Raw genomic sequence first — 15,356 nt, 5'->3', positions numbered from 1 at the left:
AAAATTATTATTTTTAAGAGCACCCGATTATTAATATTGGTCAATTCCAATTGACGATATGTGTGTATTATTCTTAATCTGATTCGATACTTTTGTGGCAATATTTAAACTGACCAATAGGAGACGTTGAAACAATAACATCATTGGTGAAAGCATATAGGTAATAATACGGTACGTCACAACACGAAACACGATCCATGATTGGCTTTCGCGTTCTGTCCTCTAATTGGTCGATTTAGAATTCCGTTTGTAATGGATGTGTGGTGTTTGTTTGTCTCGAGTGGATTAACTTTTTCATTATTAAGTAGTTTTAAAGAATAGTGTAAATAACGACCAGTGTTCATCGTGTTCCGAAATCATTCTTCGTATCGATGTTGTAAATATTTATTCAAAATATCTGACTTTAATCGCACACGGTCAATATATTGTCAATATTCTCCATTCACCGTACAGTAGATAAGCATAGTATTAATACCCGGATCGATTTTTCAATATTCGCCAACCTTCAATTTCAATATTAATATTTCAATATTAATGTTATTATCATAAAGATATAAAGATAATACGCAGCAAGTTATTTCTTACCGTGTAACTGAATTCGATATAGACACAAAGAGAATGTGCGTAGAAGCTCCTTCTATCCTTGTCTAATGAGGTATACACATCGACGCCGTTCGCTGATCGGTAATACACTTATGTATATATTTACTGTACGATTGTGCATACGTTAGTAGCAAGGGGCCTCTGTAACGTTTTGTTTTTATTCCTATATTACACTTTTAGTTCGCTCACGCGTCCTATGTTGATACACATCTCTATGTTTATTATTGATCGTGTCTGAGCTTCTATAAGGCTATGATTACATCGTATGGATCATAGATTTTTTATTTTTGTTACTACTAAAATCATACAGATGATTTAGACAAAATTAATGTTGCTTTTTATCGAGATGATTACGTATATATATATATATATCATATAACACATACATTATATGTCTATATATATATACATTTATATTGGATTATATTATATACATATATTACACATGTCACACATATCACATCACATATGTATACATTATGTATTACATATATATTCATATATGTATTTGATTGACGTATTTGTATTCGATATATTTGATTGACGTATTCATATTCGATATATTTGATTGACGTATTCGCCAGAACGTGCATCTACAGCGACCCTATCATAACAGGCTTAACACGTTGAACACCACAATTTTGCGATTTCCAAATTAAACCACGTGTGTGCCGACAATACTACTCACTGTTATTTGCTTTAACCGAAAATGTCTCGAATAGAAAGTTCATTATAGATACTACAAGATATTATAAGATACTACATACTACTAGATACTACAAGACTAACGTGGTTAACGTGGTATTGAACGTGTTAAAATAATCATCAATCGCGTGTCAGTTTTCCGTACAATCATTCGAATGACGTAGTATATACTCCGTCACTTGTTATTAATTTCCGCGTTCTAGATATCGTGTTTCACTTTTGTCCGCGTGTCGATCGTCTCTGATCGCCACGCCACTTCAGCAACAACAGAGCGCTTCGGACACGATCTCGCGTATCCCGTGAGTTAACAGGCGTCGTTATTAATTTCCCACGCGCGCGTGTTACAATTTTGGACTTAAACGCGGAACACGTACGATGAGAACGCGTTGATCCTTGTCGCGAGCGTGCAGCGCGGTGTGAAACTGTCTTCGTTGCGCGCGCAACGCGTGCTGTTGACCCATCGTCATGGCAACCGTGCGACGAGTCTACACTCGTCCAAGGTGGATGGACTGCGGCCTGACGCGACCGAACAGAAGTCAGTACACGCGCGGACGTCAAGCCGTATGTTCATGTTCTCTCTGTGCGAAATCGGAGTGACGTTTGACTTTGCTTGCGTCGTTCGTACTGCCGGTTTAGAGTGCTTGTGTTTTCTGTATCACTGGACGAGAGGGGGATCCTTAAGGCCGGCATTCATCGTGGCTAGACAGATCATGGAGTGACTGTTCGTCGATCGCACAAATAAGGTATGTGTACATCTAATTACAATTTATATTTTTGTCGATACTTACTGGCGCGGGGTTTTTATCGAACCGAAAGTTACTAGGCTAAGAAGGTTCTCGTGACACGGTTAACATTAGAACTATCGACGAGTAACGTACAACACTTGTAACAACGAAGTCAAAATAAAAGCTATGCATTTTCAAAAACCTACTGCTGCAAATCTAGAATAATTATATGAAAAAATTAAGAATTGATTGTTATGATTACGGTGATATATAGTTCTAGTATTAAAAAATGTGCACGCGATAATATCGTTACGAGATCGTTGACTAGCGCTTACTCGTCAGGTGGTAAAATTGAAACGATAAAACTGATAGGTTATTGAAAACGTTTTCGCGGAACATGGCAGGGCATATATTGTAAAAAGAACTAAGTGGCTTATGTGTGGATTCAGCAACCAATATTATATTGATACTACGTTCGATAACATATCTCGATCATGATTCTCTTATACAATTTTATAAATATTATTAACAAATTTATTAACAAAATGACAAGTTATAGGTTATCATTATTAATTAACTCTTTTGCATAGGGATTTCTCTATTTAAAAGTAAATCGTACAAATTACAAGTTATCACATTCTACTCGACTATCTATTTTTATTTTATTTATTCAAATTCCATATGTATATATATATATATATATATATATATTCATTTTTGTAAAATTGTAAAAGTATAAAAGAATTTATAATCTATAATTTTTAACTTGTCAACTCACTGATATTGTTAGAATTAAATAATTGTGCAAGACGGTCCATAAAACGCGCGAAAAGAAAAAGAAAAGATGGCTTCCTACTCAAATTTAGGCGCGAAATGATTAATCCAATATTCTTTACACGGAATATTGTTACACGACGAAAATTCGCAACGATATACGTTTTAATACCTAGAAATGTATAACTATCGTCTGTAGGACGACACCGTGATGCGTCGGAATACGTTAATGGAAACGAATGTTTCTCAAGTGCTTCAGTCTCTGTCAACCATCGGTCGAGTGGTTCTCTCTGCTTTTAGTTTTTGAAGATCGAGTTAGAAGTGAGTGCGCCGTTTATCAGGTTACGATGAAAGCGACGTTATCCTCGGGCTGAATGCACTTTCGTGATTTTTTCACCCGTCGTTTCGATTTTGAACGGGGATAAAAAAGCTTTTCACCTGGACCATCGATCCTTTTAAATAATCCTCGCGTTGTTCGCGTAGACATAACCATGGCTTTTTTGTCCGATTTTGGAGAACTTGGACATTCAGAAAATTGCCAGCCCGTTTTTCTAAAGTAGAATAAATTATACTTATTCTTGAATAATTCGAAAAAATTTTTATACAGAAGTTCATTTCTCATAATTAGCAAGTTTCAGAATTAACGATATGAAAGACATTTTAAGCTCAATTTATTCTGTTTTTCTTTCTAAACTAAATACACTAAAACGATCTCGATCATTTAGTAGAATAAATAGTAGGTATATTTATAAAATGGTAATTGGATTTCAAAATTGTATATCTTAATCTCATCATTTTTGGTGGAAAAAGAAGTTGGCTAAAATATTTTTAAATTTCTATCCCATCATCTTCATAAGGTTATTTTCTTTATGAATATCTACTATGAAATTGTTATGTATTTCTCTATAAAATAATGTTCTCCACTTTTACCAATCCTCATGCAATAATTCTCTGTAGCTTGTTTCAAATCTCATACGATTCTCTATCTTCTGATATGTTGCAACATTCTAATAATGATAATAATAATAATAATAATAATAATAATAATAATAATAATAATAGTAATATTTATTAATTTCGGCTTTTGCTGTCTCGAATTACATGTCTTAATGTATGTTCATCCATACAAATCTTCACGTACATATTTATGAATTATAGAGCGACACTTTTAAGTTATTAATAAACCTACATATATGCTACTTATTCATAGCTTTGATTTAGTTTTGCACTTTCATTTTCCTTTTCCTCTAAGGAGCGAATCCAGTTGACTGCCTATTCACAATATTTTCCTTCTACAATTCCTTTCATATTACCTCTCAACTTCTCCATTTTCTTGCACTTCGTTACACAGTGCTTCAACTTTCCTTCCCTATCATTACATAATTCTCACCTCTTTTTATCTTCCTCTAGCAAAAATCTATTCGGTCTCTCGAAGTTGCCGCATCTTACTCTTGCTATTCTTTTTTTGACTATCGTCTTCACCACGTTTACCTAGATATTCTGGCCTAGCTTCGTATCCAATTCATAGCACTGCAATAGCAAACTCCTTCATAAAATCTCCCTATTAAACCTTCAGTATTTTAAACATTAAATCACACCCTCCACGTATATTTACGCTACGCAAATACCATATGTGTATATTCGACTCGTGAATCGAAACGAAACATCGAGTATTCATAGAAGGATTGAGATGTGGTATCGAGTGAACCGGAAGTTGTTTAGAGGCTCATGAAGTTGCCGAGCAACACCACCAGTCTAATTCAAACGATGTAATTCGACGCAAGATCGTTGGACCAGTTGGCGGTACACACAAAATGGCGTCTATCAACGGGATGCGGCTTGGTTTAAAAGAGCTTGGCCAAATTTCGGCTTGATGGAAACTGTAGACGCGCCGACTTCCGCTTTACTTTAGCGTTTCAAGGTTACCACCGCGAAGACGCGCTCTAGTCTAAATAGTTCCTTTCCGAATAAGCTCGTCTCCACCGCCTTTGTTTTCGTTCCACCTACACCGTTCAAAAGGATCCGTGGTTGCTCAAAGCGAGAAGAAGCTTCTGCAGTATTCCGTTCACGAACCCTCGTATGCATTTGTATCCGACCCATAGTCGTTTGTCCATTTAGGCGACACGACAAACCCGAAACAAGACTGCAGCACGTCTTTTCTCTGTAGTCTAAACGAATTTCGAACGCGATCGTAATAAAAATTTCTATTCTCCAACCTTTCGACAACTTTACTCGTTTGTGTGAGAAAAAGAGTTACTGTTTTTGCAATTTGATGGAAGTTTAACCCCTTAACCCACGATTTACGTTCGAGAATTTTGGGCCGAAAACGTAAACAAGCTATTATATATTATATTATATATTATATTTGGCCCGATCATCGTACTACGGGCTATACCCGTAGTTGTAGGTTAAGGAGTTAATGATGAGAAAGGAATTATTGGAGCAAGAATAGAAAGAATGAGAGAAAAAGAAAGGATTGATCTTTGGTTCAGGGCTAGCGGATTTATTAGTAAGGCTCTGTTTATTAATAATGTCTCTTTATGCAACACTATGGATAGGATATCTTGTACTTTTATTTTGTTAATAGGATGATAAATATGAAAGGGTTAACTCTTGGAATTTTTCTTTACTTATGAAAGAGAAAGGTTTGCAGTCTTCTTATTGTAATGGGAGTTTGACGTTGTAATAAAAGGGAGCATAGAGGTGGAGAACAGGAAAAATGAAGGGGAAGTAAAGGGAGGGTGATCTTCCATCTAGGAGTGGTAGACATATTAGTAAGATTTATTAGCAAGCACATGTCCTAGACATGGGAACGTTGGTAGTGACATCATACCTTTTAGACACATTGGAACACATGTTTGTATGAACATGATAATTATAATTAGCCAAGGACTTGTGAAAATTATGTCAATGTAAATTCCTATACCTAATAGCGAGAGTGCATGCGTCACAGAGGAAATAGAAACTATTAATTGCTATAAGCGGATTGCTTGTGTAATGTATAGCTAATATGATACATACGTTAATAGGATACATTAATATTATAATACAAATAAGGTAAGAGGATAGATCCCATAAAAGATATAAAAAATTTTACAAGATTATCTAAATGTATGAGTACATAAATTTTGTACTTGTACTTCCATATTGTATATTGCATATAAGCTGTATTATATGTATTGATGACCTATATTATATGATAGAGAAATAAAATATTTATTAAATGTAAAATAAAATAAAAGTATTGGTTTCCATAATTTGCTCTTCATTTACAGTTAATTACTTCGATATAATTTTGTTACATACACAAATGAAGAATATAAAAATTCTTATTTGTCTTTCGGCGAAGGAAACTTTATCACACTAATTAAGTAATTTCGATAGGTTAGTATCACCGTCTTTTATTTTTATATCGAAATGCGTAATTCGTTCGGTTTCAAGCACTGTTTACCAAGCTTAAATTTGCACGCATTTGTTTATGTTAAAGTAATTAGGTCAGAATTAATATCGGTTGCGATACGGTAATTAACGAGGGTACTTCGACGTGCCCTGTTTGCGAAATACGGTCTCGTAATATTTGAAAATAGTAGGGAATATTTTGTACCAAAATAGTCATTTTCGTTAAATTACAGATTAAAAGTGCGATAATTTATTTTCATTTCATATTTAGTGGCTTAATTCTGTTATTTCGTAATCTAAATTACAATCAAATGTAAATTAATGATCTTAAATCACAATATATTATATACCATATTTACATTTATAAAAATTAAAACTAAACCAGTTGAAATTGATTTATTCTTATTAATACTGGGTTGTTTGGATTACTGGGTCGATTTATTTGTAATAACAATCCAATAATAATATTACTTCCACAGAGATAATTTCCTCCCCAAATAAACTAAAGTCTCGCTGCAAGATGAAATAAACTCTCGCTCATACAGAAAATTTGCTCAAATTAGACTATCATCGAAGCGATTAAAAATTGAATATCGCAAGATTTTCACTTCTATTCGCAATTCGATCGAAAGAAGAAGAAGAAAAGAAAAAGGAAGAACGTGTTCGATAGTATGGTTGGATAGGATAGGATAGGATAGGATGGTCGAGGCTTATTGTTCGTCGTAATGCAGAGTTTTCTATAGGTTGAATCGTTCGTGAATTTTTTTCTCTAATTGGAAAGGTACATGGAGCAGTATGCATAAGAATCGAAATTAAGGGTAACTGAGGATCAAATTAAGGGCGGGATGGGCCGAGTGGTGTGTTTCGATGAATGTGGTCGGAAAAACAGATTCGCTCCGAATTGGAACTCTTTGTTTGTTCGTGGTAGGTTGTTTTATTAATTGAGATATCCGGGTCACTAAAGATTCCTTTCTTTAGGGGCTAATTGAATCAAAAGGCTCCTGCCAGCCTGAACGGTGCACTGACTTATTTGCCAGCCCAAAAAATTCATATTTTCATGATCTTTGCTAAATGGATAATAAATTGGTTCCTAAACAGATATTCCTCTCGTCCAGCAAATGCACCACGAGTATACTCGACATATTAAGGAATCTTTACGTATCTCCGTATGTCTTTATGTATTTTATGTACACTTTATTGGTTTGGCAACTAAGGAATGCGGATTAGTCGGTATTGACAAAAACCGCACCTACTCATTTGCCAGCCTAAGCGGCGCACCGACTTACTTGCCAGCCTGAGTGGCGAAGAAAGGATCTTGGTCATCTTTGACTATCCATTAATCTTCCAATTTTATATAATAGACAAACTAAAGAAGAGAATTGGTTGATCATATTTCATATCTAGAATTCAAACTTTAACCTTTTAATTATCATATATTTTTATTATCATTCAGTGTGTCTTATAACTAGATCGTGGATTTATCCCTAAATATCATAAAGCTAAATTATTGTGATTGCAGTAATACCCAATGGATATATAAGTTTTAGATATAAACAATTCGTTTTATAATTCTAATAATTTTTGCCAAAACCTATTTAAGTCTAATTTAAATATTCTATACATGAATAATTATAATTGAAATGATATTATAAAAACGAACAACTCCGCGCAATTACATCTCTATCTGAATAGGAGTCAATGTTAATTTTATCAGACGTAGGAAATTTCAGTATAATCGTAAAAAGTTGTAAAGTAATTTCAGTAATAGCGAAAAAGAAAATCTCTATAATTTGCCATTTTGGTAGATTTGGCAGTCTTAACTTTAAATATTCTAGAAAATATAAAAGTCCTTTGAAGATAGCAGGGACAACGATAAAAGAGGAAGTCGAAGTATTTTCGGTTTGGCCGGTTTATTCGATCACAAAAAGGTTAAAACGAGTCGTGCATTGCTTCACCGGAAATATTTGCCTTGGGAGGAGAAAATATTTAGCTAGAGCAGAGAAAAGCCAGAGGGTTTGATGGGGTTGGAACCGCGACTTTGCGTTTGCCGAAAACGCGGCAAGGGGAATGGGGAAAAATCCTCGCCCCGATAAATTTCGAATGTTTACGAAACGGACCGGGAATTTGCAACACGCGAAACTTCGGCTTGTTGCTCTCTCGTCATGGTGAAAAATTGCGCGCGGCTTTCCCTCGAAATTCATCGATACACCGGGGGGTCGACGTCGTTTATTAAACGATTTCACGCTGGACCGAGCTGCATCGCGATTTTATAATATCCATACGGACGATATATGGACTGTGCCCGTGTACGAATACAAATTTCGTTCATTTCGATGGACTTGGTGGTTCGTGAAAATGTGCTCTACCATCGGTATCTAACGGAACCTATCAGCTTCGTTAATTTCGAAAGGAAAATGTTTTTTTCTTTTGTTTCCAAAGAATAGAAAAACTCTATTTCATATCGATTAATAAAAGTGATTTAGAAAATGTTATAGTTTAAACAGAAAATGATAGCTGCCATTTATATCTTGTTTAATACATTAAGATTTAAAAAAGTAGCTCCACTATTCAGTAAGTTAAGTAAATCAATAAAAACCAACTAAAAATCCATCAAGATTAAATCATCGTTCGGAACGTGCTATAAATTCACAGTGATATCAATATTTCTAGTAGTAAACTTTTTCATTATTGAATAGGTAATCTTTGAATATGGAACCTATATCTTGCTTCCTCTTCCAATAAAGACAATTTAAATATTGGAACTGCTACAAGGTGTCACGTAACTGAGCTGCGGAGTTTTCTTTGTCATAAATTACTTATCTGCTTTATTTCTATATTTATTTGTTTAAATTTTCACCTGTTATAAATCAATTGAATAAGTTTTACGATTTTTAGAAAATTTCTATTGCGTGAGAATCACAGACTTCGTACAATTTAACAGTCGACCTCGATATTTCCTAACTACACGATGAAATCAAAATTTTCAAGCCAAGAACAACTTAATTTTCATAAACATAAAACGCTACTCATTCTAATTAAACTTCATCTTCCGCTTTGAAATTTGACGATCAAATTAATTGCCTGCTCGCTGCTGACTCTAATTTCTTCGTCTATATTGAGAGTTAGCGAGCAATCGCACCTCAGAGGAAGCACTAAACTCGTTCTCTCGTCACTAGGATCCGTTCTTTCGCGTGGCATTCGATTGAAATTAGAGAAACGAAAGGGGATGCACTTTCATCGATTCGCAATCGGCGCGAGAGTTGTTTCGTCGTCTCCGGAATCAAAGAGGCGAAAGTCTCGTCGTCTCGTTACCGTGAGAGTCGAGAACAACTGCGTTCCTTTTTTCTCTTCACCCTTTTGTTCCGTCCCTTTCTACTTCTCGTTCTTTGTCAACCGAAGACCGAAAGAGTTAGGTGGGGGTTGAAGAAGGGAGTAGCAGAGAATGGTAGGGGAGGAAATGCGATTTGTCGTGAAAACTGTCGTTATTCGCGCTCGCTGTCATCTCGACAACGATCATCGTTTCGATTGCATGCCGATCGACTGCGTTTATTTAGGCGCTGCTATTATTGGACGGTATTCCTTTGATTGCACGTGCGACTCATCATTGGTATTAAGTGTAGAGGATAGAGTATGATGAACTCGAGCAGCTTATACAGCGTTTCGAGTTGGAGAAGAAAGTTAATGGATATTTAGAGTCAAAGAGAGAAGTCTGTTTCAGTAGAAAATTAATGGAGAAAAGGGAGATTCTTTTAGTAATTAATCAGGACTTTAGGCTATGTATTTTGATGCATAGTATGATATAGATTGTAGATTTATATATTTATGCAACGATTAATTTCATTACGTTGTTTATTAATGATTAGAAGAAACTTTAGAGAAATGATATTTTATGCGCATCAAACATACTATAATATTCATATGTGATACAATTTTTAATCAATTGATTACTAAAAAAGAATGTGGCTTTGTGTGGTTCGTGCATTAATCAAATATAGACGGAATAAAAAGATTTCGTTTAATGCAATAACGGTACAGTTTTTAATTGATAAAAATTTCAACCCTGATGAAGTTAGCTGCAACATCGATGAACCGTTGGAATAAAAGAACTATTGTACACGGCTTAAATCCGAAATCTCAGATTAACAATTCTAGAAATTTTCGTTTGTTTCGCATACGGCTCTTTTTCCAATAATAAATACAGAATATTTGCCTTTAGCATTTATTATCTATCGTTTCGAATGATTCTAATAGTATGCCGTGTCACTGAATTGAATGTTACGGGATGACTGTTAAGTAACACATTTCTTCATAATGAAGACTATTATAACGCAGTTGAGAGTATGATGTCGAAGTTCCTGATGATTCACAGGTGAAGTATGTACATCGTAGAACAGGCTTGCAAACTAGGAATTAGTGTTAAGTAATCGGTATGCAAAGTATGAGATGACGAATGCAAGTGAATACTAATTAAGAAGAGAACTTCAGCTCAAGAGGATTGAAATGCGAATGAACGCCTGTATTTATGTCACTGGCTTTATATTGCCAACGTCATTTGTAGCAGTACCTATATACTTAGCATAAGGGAATTATTATGGAAAAGAGAATATCAAATTTCGAATATTGGAGTTTATGAGAAACCTACATTTTGATGTAGTATTCTGCCAGTTTCGATATTAAATTTGATATGTATTTCGTAACATATTCTCGTTCGATGCAACAAATAAAATAAGTATACAGAACTTGTATTGTATATGTAATGGATAACAAAATAATATTTTAACAGTGGAACTTACTTTATTCATTATTTATTTTATGTCTTTCATTCAAGTTACTATGCTAACAATATACGTTTTCGTTTTACAATTTTTGTAGTATTTCATTTAAAGGAAATCTTGAATACCAACGTGAACTATACTTACCTATTTCAAAACACAATAGCTCCTTTGATACTGAAAGAACGCTGACAATAAAACATAAGCGTAGAGCATATTTCAAACACCTTTCGTATACAAAGTTTCCATGATTCTGAAATTTCCTGACAAAGAACTCCTGACATCTGTCTTTCTGGCTTTTCATACGTCGTTAAGATTGGTTGAGAAGCCTCTGTCTCGCCGCGAACAAGAAATATATTGCTCTTTCTGAGCAAGTGCAAGACTCCTTCGTATTTTGAAAGCACCGACCACCACCAAGAAATTCCCTCCTCTTCATACAATGAATCTCTTCTGTATTCTCTACTGTGGCTATACAAATTTTTCTTCGCCTTTCTATAGCTTCTTTTTTTATCAGCTTCATCCATAAGTCAAACGATGAAGCGTAGTAGCTAATTTTATAAGCAGTAAACAAATTTGTCTGTTTTAAATTTCTGTGTTTCTTTGCTCTGAAATGTAGAATTTTTATTATTTTTATCAATTCTCGAGCATGCATGGATCTAATTTTAGATGAAGGGGCAATAAGTCATGGTTCCTTGCATCGTAGTACATCGTATAATATAGTTACATCATATCAATTTTATTTACCATTTGATATTATTTACTATACAGTATGTATAAGTTCTTCCTCGCTTTCCTATAATTCCTTCAGTAGATATGAAATATAAATGTTTGACAGCGAGTAAAAATTTGCTATTTTCGTATTTGCTTGCTTCAAAATATTGAAATTTCGTTATTTTTATCTAACGTGAGATATCTATATATCCACAGAAAAAAGATGAGGAAGGAAGTTCGGCAAATTCCACTCCTTCTTCAAATTAACATTTCAAGATATGATCAACGGAACGGTAATATTTATAGAAAGATCTGGATCGCTTCCAATCCAAGTAAACTGACTTGCTTTTTCCTCGATGCCAGATAGGAAGCCGTGAAATTATTATTTTCTTTTTTTTTTTGCGGACCTCTCTACAAATTACGAGGTCGTGCCGTTCCGCGAGTCGACGACGAACGAATCCAAAACGAAAACACGTTCTTCCTCTAATGAGTAAGCGTTTATCTTTGCTTCCATCGACAGCCGATCTATTATGCCACCGAGCTTTCTCTCGTTTCCCTTTTAGTTTAACTACGTTCCTCGGTTTTGTCACTGTTTTACGATATTAATCCAATTCCTGTAGAAAGTATATCGGTAAATAAACGACACCCCTAATTTAAAGCGTAGGCTAAATTTTCAACGAGAGTTGCAATTTCGAGAAAACCGATTTCGAAAATTCATTGCACACGCGGGGCCAAAATACACACCAGTCAAATGGGAATATAGAACAACCTGGAAAACTCATAAAGAACTTTACGATGTATACTATGAACCCAAGAGAAATTTCTGCTAAATACTTTATTTATTACCTTGAATAAGGTGTATTGTTCTCAATAAGATAGACACAAGATCAATATTTTAATTCTTTGCTTACAGATTATCCTATGAGCGACACAACAAATCGTAGAATACTAGTCGTCATTTAGGTAACATATTTGTAAAGAGTTGCAAACCATCCCCCTAATCTCTCAAAAATGTTCTTCCTTTTCAAAGACCTTCGAATGTAACAATTAAAGTTGTTCATGCAATCGATCAAATTAATATATTTTTGAAGATATTAATTATGTACGAGTTAAAGAAATTAAAAAGTCCACAAAGCAGAACTGTTCTATTTAACTTTTTAGAAGCTGATTATTATTTAGAAAGAGTTACCTTACAGACGATAGATATATCGCAAAGGTACCCTACCAAAATTGAAGAGCTAAAGGCAGCATGCGCTTGGTTAACAGCAGCGCGCGTACTTTTCCTTGCAGCTGTATCCACGGTGAGCGAAATAACTGCAAATATTTTCTCAAACGGATCGCGACGGCGATTTCTCAAATATATCTGACCAACTATCCGGTGTGCGCGATGTTCCGACGTACCTACTATTTGCAGCGGACAGTGGAAAAGCTTTAAGCTCGATCTGGCATCGGACCAATTTCGCGTCGATCGCGACCCCGTACACGTTTCACCGTTGCCGACCGCGCTCTGGGGGTGAGACAACCAAAAAAAAAAAAAAAAGAAAAAAAGGAAACGGAGCTCGTGAATAACCCCATTGGCGTGTAATCAGTGCACGGGAGTGTCCAGGGGCGCTTTATTAAACCGATATGAGTTTTTCGACCACTTTTGATTTACCCACCGATTTCGACCCGTTTACCGCATCGACAATATTATCTCCGCGAGGCTCGTTAAAAAAAGCAATCGTTCCAAGCTATGGAGAGAGTAGAAGCTCGTGAATTTCCCTGGAATTGGTATTCCATTTATAGAATCAAGTCTATTATGTTTCGGAGTATCGTGGTTGAGGATTGTATTTGATGGGATTCTTAGAGTTTGGTTGGGGTTCGATGAGACGCGGATTTGGTAAATTTTCTTGTAATTGAAGGAATGAGATTTTTATAATATACGAAATTTTAGTGATTTTTCTGGTGATTAAATGAAATGTATCACTCATAAATTGGCTCACGTTTCGGATATTCGTGTAGAAGAAAAACACAAATTGCTCGTTGTTTCGTATTTTTGGTTTCATAAGACATGGATTTGTTAGATTTTTTCTATGATCTATGTTTTGGATTTTCGTAGTCAAGAAAAAAAATTCGTTCTTTGCTTTGTATTTTTGAGAATTAAAGTCAAGGGTTTTTCTATTTCTCTTGTTTTTAGTGAAATGTAAATCTGTTGGATTTCATTCAGGTTAAAGAAACATTTTTCTTCAATAGTATATGCAAATGGAAACTCGTAAATTTTTGTCGAATTAACGTTTTAAATTAATGTTCGCTGCAGGACAATCCTTCTCCCGTCTTTTTTATTTATTTTGTAAAATATAAATTTGTTGAATGTTTGAATAAATCTGGATGAATATATTATAACATTTCGTATTTTTTACATGCCGGCTTTATTTTTACTTCCACCTTACTCATCTTTATGAATCTGATTTTATAATTCAAAATTAGATTCATAGCTTACGTCGCGAGAAACATTTTCATGAAATGTCTCCGCGTAAATGTAATATAACACTAACTAAAAGTTTGGAATTATATACTACATTTTGTTTAAACCAGAAATCAGATGGAATCTTTTCGTTGCAATATTTTTTTATTGACAATCTATCGAAATAAATTAATTTAATAAAATTAGTAGGAGATATAGATATATACGAAACTGTACATCTTTGTTTCTATAAAAGTAAATAACAAATATTGTTATCTTTCTTTAGATTATTTTACGTCTCATTTTAAATCTGACAATTTTGTATTTTTTAGTACAACTGTAAAAATAGTTCCAAACAACGACTTCAAGTCTTAAATTGGTAATAAATTATATTACGAAGTTGTTTATAAAAGAACAATAATTATCACTCTTAAACGAGTTAAAAAAGACAGCAGCATCAGTCATTTTTTATTAATCGGCATTTAATTCTATATATTTGTACCACGTTCTCTTTAGAAGAGGGTGGAAGGTCGAAACATAATGGATCGCTATCTCTGGCGGGATGTCGTGATCCCGGCTTTTCTTTGGCCGCAATTAGTCGCCGGTACCGAAGGGGTTCCATGAGAATCCCCTTAAGATGGGGAGATTTCGTGGCGCGTAACCACCAAGGACCAGCTTAACTTCGCGAAACATAATTAAACCGCCTTAAAGTTTTCCATTCCGTGTTAATTCCTGCTTTTATCAGCGCTGGTTTGGTCCGTAAAACGCCTTTTTAAATATCGTGCCAAATTCCTATCTTTAGTAGCCCTGTTGAATAATATGGCTCGTAGACCAGCCGGTGTAAATTTTTACTTGAAAAATCGTATACTTTTGTAACGAAAAAGGTTTCTCTTCATTATTTTATTTTGGAAGTTAATCAATTCGAAAGATTTTAATCGATTAAGGATTAATACTTTTAATTTTTGTTTCTCGTTATATCTTCATTTTAGATTTAATCCGACGTTTTTTATATGCATACGATTCATGCGTTTTTCACACGTATGTTTTCGTATGCGATTCAAGTAACATTCGATAATCAGTTTACCAAATCCGTCTTCCTTCGCCTGAAGTATTGCGTTGGCAACTAAGTGATTGCGGCTTTTGTCAATACCACCTAATGACAAAATCCGCCATCACTTACTTGCCAACCCGATAGTTCGTACTGTCAAGCACTCGATAAATTAT

General features: G+C 34.7%; 1 protein-coding gene across 4 annotated transcripts in view; it reads left to right on the top strand.

Annotated features, from left to right (window-relative positions):
- The first annotated feature begins 246 nt into the window (after positions 1-246).
- The window catches only part of LOC100744772 (protein rhomboid), a 166,892-nt gene continuing 151,782 nt past the window's right edge, over positions 247-15,356 (top strand). For 2 of the 4 annotated variants that reach the window (XM_033320670.1, XM_033320669.1), the window contains exon 1: positions 1,668-2,051. The gene's annotated coding sequence lies outside the window, so the exon portion shown is untranslated. Of the gene's footprint in view, positions 377-574; positions 685-1,511; positions 2,052-15,356 lie in introns of those variants that run through there. The other 2 variants (XM_012385599.3, XM_003489401.4) reach the window with 2 other exon arrangements.

Source organism: Bombus impatiens, unplaced genomic scaffold (genome assembly GCF_000188095.3).
Source record: "Bombus impatiens unplaced genomic scaffold, BIMP_2.2 scf_0321, whole genome shotgun sequence".
Taxonomy (NCBI): Eukaryota; Metazoa; Arthropoda; class Insecta; order Hymenoptera; family Apidae; genus Bombus; species Bombus impatiens.
The sequence above is the reverse complement of the archived record's forward strand: the minus strand, read 5'-3'. Positions and strand labels throughout refer to the sequence as shown.